This window comes from Perognathus longimembris, chromosome 3 (genome assembly GCF_023159225.1).
Source record: "Perognathus longimembris pacificus isolate PPM17 chromosome 3, ASM2315922v1, whole genome shotgun sequence".
NCBI lineage: Eukaryota > Metazoa > Chordata > Mammalia > Rodentia > Heteromyidae > Perognathus > Perognathus longimembris.
Window position 1 is genome coordinate 23,615,381 of NC_063163.1, and position 7,385 is coordinate 23,622,765.

The following is a 7,385-nucleotide window of genomic DNA, read 5'->3' on the forward strand; positions in this document are numbered from 1 at the left end:
TTCAGTTTTTCCTGAAGTGTGGGCTTGGCAGTGTTTTGTGCCCTTCTGTCAAAATGAAATCATCCTTAGGACAAGACAGACTATGGTCGATTATAGTCTTATTTCTTTGAAGCACCATGATGGGGGTTGCCTCATTTGCACTGTCTATTCTTATCCTAATTTCTTTTAACTAGTACTTGTTGAATCCATTTTAGTTTGCCATGCATTTATTGTTAAATCTTCATGAACTACACAACAATTTAGTTTTTTAGATGAAGCAATTACTTTATGTAGGTTACTGGTTGCCATATAAAATAGTGCCGATCATGTTTCTATATCTTTTAGTTTTCTCTGGTTTAAATGAGAAACTCCTAGAACTACTGAGACTGTACAAGTTGTGTTGAAAAGTCCATTGCAACTAGGATTCTATGGATTATTGGGTGTATGTTTCCAGATTAAAGCATCAGTAATTTTCAGTAGGGCAGTTTGTAACATGCAAATTTAGTATACATGGTAGTGAACAATATGAAAAGCATCACAACTGTGTAAACATATGTTGTATGTTTTATTTTCAGTTCTGTTTAGTGGTACTTATATTTTGTTAAATCTGTGTAAGAGTGTATTAAGTATGATACTAGAACAATGTTAACTGTTTCCAGAAAATGCTACAGGGTATATCATTGACCTTAGTGAAGAAAATACTGGTTGTGTTTCATTGTGTATTTCACATTACAAATGTCTGATAACTGTTTCAGGAAAAACTTGGATTTAAGAAGAATGTAACTTAACATAAATATATATTTAAATAGATTAAATATTAACTTAATATATTTAAATATTATATGACTTAATGTATAGTTCTATATAACTTATATATAGAAATATAATTTAAATTTAATGTTTAATATTAAACCTATAATATTTAGTTATACATTTAATGCATGATATTTAATATATATTACTTAAGTTATATATAAACTACTAAGCAATATATTAAATTAACTTAAATGTGCAATATAATGTTTTATATTTTATTCACAGTGATATCATCTGTGAATTGTTCAGAGTCTCTTGGGTCAATTTCATTATTAATAGTTTACTAATAGCTTCATACCCATATATAAATCTAAATTGACATATTTTTAATCACAACATATCTTTTACTTGTCTATGAGGGAAATGTTATAGACCAGCACTTAGAACTCACTCAGAATGCCTTTTGTGTTGGTCAAAATGAGGTGATCCACTTTCGTAGATGAATGGGGTATCTTATCTATCACCTGGACCATGGACCATGAATCAAGAAATTCCTCAGCTCCCTCCTCATCCAGTTTGGAACTTCTGCCTGTCCTGTGCTCTCTCCCCGACCCCTTCCTTCTTACCCTGAAGGGTGAGCCCTTTTGGCTTGAGCTGTTATGAAAGCAGGGCCTTGTGCTCTGGTTGTTTGCTAGTCTTCTGAGGATAGAGCTTGCTCTGATTTTCTCTCTGACTCTCCTCTTTTCTGTTGATTGTTTCCTTAGATGGCTATTTTCATACAGCCTCTACATAACCCATTCTTAAACTTGCTGTCTTTCTTGCATCAGCCAGCTGAGTACTGGGATTTGCTGGGGTTGCAATAGGCCCAATGTAAAATGACTTAAAACAAAAAAAGTAAGTAAACAACAACAAAAATGAAACAGCCCCTCTTCAACGTTCTTTGTGCTGTTCTCTTCCTCTTTTTCCTTTCAGGTGAAAAGTTCATTTAAGCTTCCTTTCCTCCACTCCCTCTCTGGTCCAGGCACTTCTTTGGGGTGTGTGCATGCGTGTGTGTGTGTGTGTGTGTGTGTGTGTGTGTGTGTGTGCATGTGCATGCCCGCACCTGCTGAAGCTCATATTTGACCAGGATGCCCCAACTCTAACTTCAGTGGTTTCCTGAGTTGTCTTATTTCACTTTTGCACTTGACATGGTATGGTGGACTGTTTATCCCTCTGATTTCCTACTCTTTGCCCCATATCCTTCCTATACTGCTGCTACTTCCTCTCCATTCCTCTCCTCCCCCCTTCCTTCCTTCCTGCCAGAAATTCATTCTTCGCAGTTCTCTCATGGCTAGAAGTCTTGAGGTCAAACCATGAGCATGGTCAGTTTTATTTGCTGAGGTTCCTTTTCTGGGTGGCAGAAGTCAACTCTTCCTTGTGTACTCATGTAGGAAAAAGAAAGAGCTCTCTTAGTGGGGCCCATCCCTCTCTCCTTCTGACTTATTTTAGGGTTTGAACTTAGGGCCCCTGCATGTTTATAAATATATGTTCAACAGTGAGTTTCATTGATCTCTTCAATAAGGGTGCCAATTCCATTGTTGAGGATTCCATCAACATAACCTTCATCTCAGCCCAAACACCTCTTCTGATACACTGGAAGTGAAAATTTCAATGAATGGATGGTTTTAGAAAATGAGAAAGATGTGAACCTTTTCTTCAGTGCTTTACTTTTGCTGTAGGAAGGATTAGAATTGCAGCAGGTGCCAAAAGAGTGGACATAGCATGGCATTAAGTTACCACAATTGCGATAGGAATCATCCCATAGGAGCTCTTTTCTAAACTATTACTTATTTCCTTCTGTCTGTCGCTCATTAATCCCATGGAAGACATCTCTGCTTTGTGCCTTTCAACCCCCCCCCCCTCCATTTCTTCTGTAAGTTTGTCTATTTATTTCAGCTGCTTCAAATTCTCATATAATCGTGAGACCTTAAGTCACTAATTTCAGGTTTTCTGAGTGTACAAGTAGACAGTCAGCTTCTATTAGTATATATTTATATATACAAACATGTATATACATATGTATGTATCATATATACATGTCAAACTTGTGTTCCCAGCTGTGTTCTTTATCTGTTCCCTTCTTTCCTATTTTTATAAATGAATCTTTGGCCACCAGGTACTAAAATCTTTGACTTGGTGATCATCCTTAAGACATTTTTATCTCATCCCTTTTTCTCTCTCGTCACCAAGTCATACTGATTTCACCTTCCTTAATAGCGTTCTTTAGTCCATTTTTTATTAGTCTATTTTTTATAATCATAATTGGACTCTTTCTGTATTACATGCATTCATCTTTTGAACTATTGGGAAAGATGCTAAAATCTTACATAATGGTTGTCCCATTTTTTTGTTTAGAATACAATGGCTCTCTATGCTCTAGCTTATGAGATGGCTTCCATTCTGTCTTTGTATCTGTCTACTCTTTGGGAATGTTCAGTGGCTGGGACCTTGTACTGCTTCTCAGTGCTGCCCTGCCTCTGCATGTGTTATGGCAGAGTGCGTCTTCCCACCTACTCTATGTCATCTGAACTCTTTCTGAATCTTGACATCATTGATTCTTCTACTCTGTACACACCAAATTGTTTTATTTTCCTTGTTTAATAAAGAACTTTACCTACAATGCTTAGTGTGTTGTATAGCTATTATTTGTTAAGGTGTACATCTGCCTATTATATTGGACCTCTTTGATCACTAGCCTCATTCCTCATTTTATGAGCAGCCCTGACTGTAGTTGCTGGTGTAGAGCAGGCAAACTAAAAGAGGCAAATTAATATTAGTAGCTAATCACAAAGGAAAGTGACATAGAAGAAAACTAAAATTATATATATGTCAAATAGTTTATTCAAACGTAAGCTTATGCTTTTTTGTGTGTGGGAAATTTGGGCTATAAAGCTGAGACTTTTTTCTACTATAGATCCACAAGTGTAGTTCAGTCTTTGTTCACAAAACCAACCTCATTTTTATTCTCAGAACTGCCTTTAAAAAAAAACAACTTAAAGACATTTGTGAATTATTTTTTCTATTGCAATGTAATATAATGCTCCCATCTTCAGTGACAAGTTTATAAAATTATTGTTTATAATAGGCTCATCTTTAGGATATTTTCAAAGCAATCAATGTATAGTTTATAGAAACAGATTATGCTATGTTTCCTATTCCTATTTCACTTCTTTATGTACTATGTCATTTAAATCACATCACTTACAAATATTATTACATAAACTAGTGTAGGATAAAAAGTATTATTAAAAGCCTGTCTCAGCCTGGTGTCAGTGGCTCAAGCCTGTAATCTAAGCTCTTGGAAGAGTGAGATCTGAGGATCGAAGATCGAATCCAGCTTGGGCAGGAAAGTCCATGAGACTGATCTCCAAAGAGCTTTGCCTCAAGTGGTAGATGTTAGTCTTGAGCACAAATGGTCAGGGATAGTGCTATGAGTTTAAGCCCTAGTTCATTCATTCATTCATTCATTCATTCGGTCGTTCATTCATTCTGTCTGTCCGTCTATCCGTTCACCTGTCTCTTTCTCAGACACACAGTGTGTCTTAGAGGATAGAAACAGGTTTTCTGGCTGTTCTGTGAAGAACCAACTGGTTGGAAGCATTCCAGGTACATCAGTCAGTATGATTTACAAAAGAACTGGAGGTCATTGGTTCAGCTAGACAGTTGGTTAAGTGGATGTTGGTTTAAGTGATCCTACCATATTTGTCAGATGGATGCTAAAGGGAAGTTTATCTCTATTACTTGGCATTTTGGTAACTAAAGGAGCTTGATACATACTTGCCTACCTTCCTGTGTATTCTTCCAACATCATTTATAAAAGTGTTAAATGAGACCACTTTGAGATCCTGTGTCCTCAAAGTCTCCATGCTTTTAAGTCTAATTCTCTGTCATTTATCTACTCCTGTAGCCACAGTAAAGTGTAATTTTTTTTTAAAAAAAGGAGTCTTTGGTTTTAGTCTTCATTCTGTTAGCCTTTTGTCTTTATGACAAAACAAAATATCAGCTTGTAAGGTGGAGGGCGTCACTGTGGCTCCTGGTAGCTGAGGTTTCTGTCTGTAGTTGCTTGGCTGCATTTCCTTTAGCTTGTGGGCTGGCAGCAGGCTGAAGAACACTACTCATCTCACAGTGACCTGGAAACAGGAAATGGCCAGGGTAAGAATCAGATTCTTCAAGAACACATCTAGAGGCCTAACATTCACCCACGATGACATACTTCCTGAATAGTCCACCACCTTCCAATTCCAATACCATAGGTTGGACATTAAGTTTAGCATGTTTGAGACTTTGATGGATGTTGCTGATTGTATATAACTGTCATTCCCGCCCCCCGCCTCCCCCCCCCCCCCCCCCACAATCAGTCCTGAGGCTTGAACTCAGGCCTGGGCACTGTCCCTGAGCTTCATTTGCCAAAGTACCACTCTGGCTTTTTCTGTTTATGTGGTACTGAGGAATGGAACTCAGTGCTTCATGTATGCATAAGCCACATTCCCAGCCCCCCAAATGTCATTCTGAAAGTTGGACTGCAGTCTGCTGACAGCCGTCAAGTAGAATAAGTGCTCAGCCATAGTATGTGATTACGTTTCTGGTTGTTTTTCCACGTGGCTGGGATCACAGAAGTAGATCATTGTACCTTGTTTGTTGGTTGAGAATACGTGTGAATCTTGCTAATTTTTTGTCCAGGATGGCTTTCAAAACACAGTTCACCGTATTTTTTATTTTTTTGCATAGCTGGGATTGGAGTTGGAAGCCACTGCAGCTGGCTATACTTTACTTAATAAAGAACAAGGAGATCACTATTCAATTTTATACAAACACAGTTTTTGTCTGGCATGTATGCTTTGATTAGGAAACAACAACCTATTTTATTTTCAGTGTTTTTTTATCTAGTCAAGCAACATTTTTTATTGTCTTTGGAGTACTTTGCAAGGTTACTTGAATTCTTTCTTGGCAGGATTATTATTCATGTGTACTTGAGCTGCTAAACTTTGAAGGTTTCTTTGTGTTCTTTGATAGAAGGGCTCTCGTTCTAATTTTTGAAAGGCAGTTAGTTTATTTATGTAACTGCTCACCTTGCCCCCTCATCCCCTTCCCAGAGCCTCATCTTTTTGATGCTTAGCAGGCATTTGTCTTGGACTATGCATAGGAGCATCAGAATGGTCTTCACAATACTTGTGGTTTGTTTGCATAATGTTGTACATTTCCTTTAAAAAATAATGTCTTATTTTTAAGAGTTTACTTACGACCTTTATTATAATCTCCTAACACCAGAGGGATAATGTTGTCTGTCCAGTTTGAGAGTATTCTTTTTCAGTGGGTGACTAACTCTGTAATTATTCTGTAAGTAAAACCCAGAGAAATATATAATAGATGCATTGTATCACATTTGATGGTGTTTTCTTTTAATATCCAGAAGTATCATAAAGACAGTAAGCTCAACAGCAATGGCTGGACAAAGGTTGAAGTAATACAGCAGTGATAGTCACTGGACACTGTGTTGAAAATGAACTATACAACTTGTGGGAGAGGTAGGATTGGGAGGGAAAACCTGGGAGAAATTGAGGGAACAGAGACACTGTTAAAAAAGAAACGTACTCATTATCTGACATATATAACTGTAACCCCTCTGCAAATCACCTTTACAATAAAAAGAAGAACACAGTAGCACATAGTTTACTCCACAAGATCTCCCAATATCTGATATAGACATATGAGTTATTAATGTCTATTTTTAATAGTAAAGGTTTTTTTTTTAATGGATAAGGCAAAATAGACCAGACTTGTAGAGCAAATAGCTTAGTAAGAAAGCTAATATTGGCAATATTTACTACTTGCTTGAGAAAACTGTGGAACTCATATAATACCATATACAAACCATTGGGTTTTGCATTTCTTTTTCAAATTGACGTCCTTTCAGCATTGCCTGCAGCCTAGCAGGCCTTAACAAAGCATCCAAAATGACCCACATTTTCTGAATATGCCCCTACCTGCTCATGCATCCATCCCCCTTACAAGTCTTCCCTAATGCTTTTAAGTCTGGGTCCCATGAGCCATCTTAAGTGCCCGAGAATCATTGCATCAGCTAATTACCATGAAGAGCTCTCTGTCTCTGTCTCCTACTTGCTCATAGCCTCCTCTACAAAAGATCCCCAGAAGGCTCATCTGGCTCAGTTTGTTTAACTCCTCTAAGAGTCCTAATTTTGTGTTGAGAGAGAACATTTAGATCTCTGTATATTATCAGCCCTTGAGGAGGGGAGGGGAAAGGTTTTCCCGTCAGGTCACAGTTGATAGAGTTCCAAGCCCTGTTGCTTATGCCCCTCCGCCACACCCTTCCAGTGCTGAATTGTGGGCTCCGAAGCAGGGCATTTATCCAAGAGCAAGGACATAGAATCCTCTTCTCTTGTCTCTGGTTTCTGAGTTTACCCATTGTGGAAAACAGTGTAACACAAACATCCCTCAGATCTTCACTCCGGAACTGAATAACTAAGGTCTTCATGCAAGTGGATGCCTGTGGCTCACCAGGTTTCCATGTGGTTCTGTCTCCTTTCTTGCAAGTCCTCAGGAAGTCGTTGATATGCATGGCTGTCCACCTATATTACCTCACAATAAAGGTC

The 7,385-nt window shown here is 37.9% G+C and overlaps 1 long non-coding RNA gene across 1 annotated transcript; it reads right to left on the reverse strand.

Annotated features, from left to right (window-relative positions):
• Nucleotides 1-1,841: 1,841 nt before the first annotated feature.
• Nucleotides 1,842-6,793, reverse strand: LOC125348207. Its single transcript, XR_007210325.1, has 3 exons — nt 6,784-6,793; nt 5,232-5,237; nt 1,842-3,309 (listed from the first exon to the last, which is right to left on the reverse strand). It is a non-coding gene; the product is annotated as an uncharacterized LOC125348207 (long non-coding RNA).
• Between the last annotated feature and the right edge of the window lie 592 nt (nt 6,794-7,385).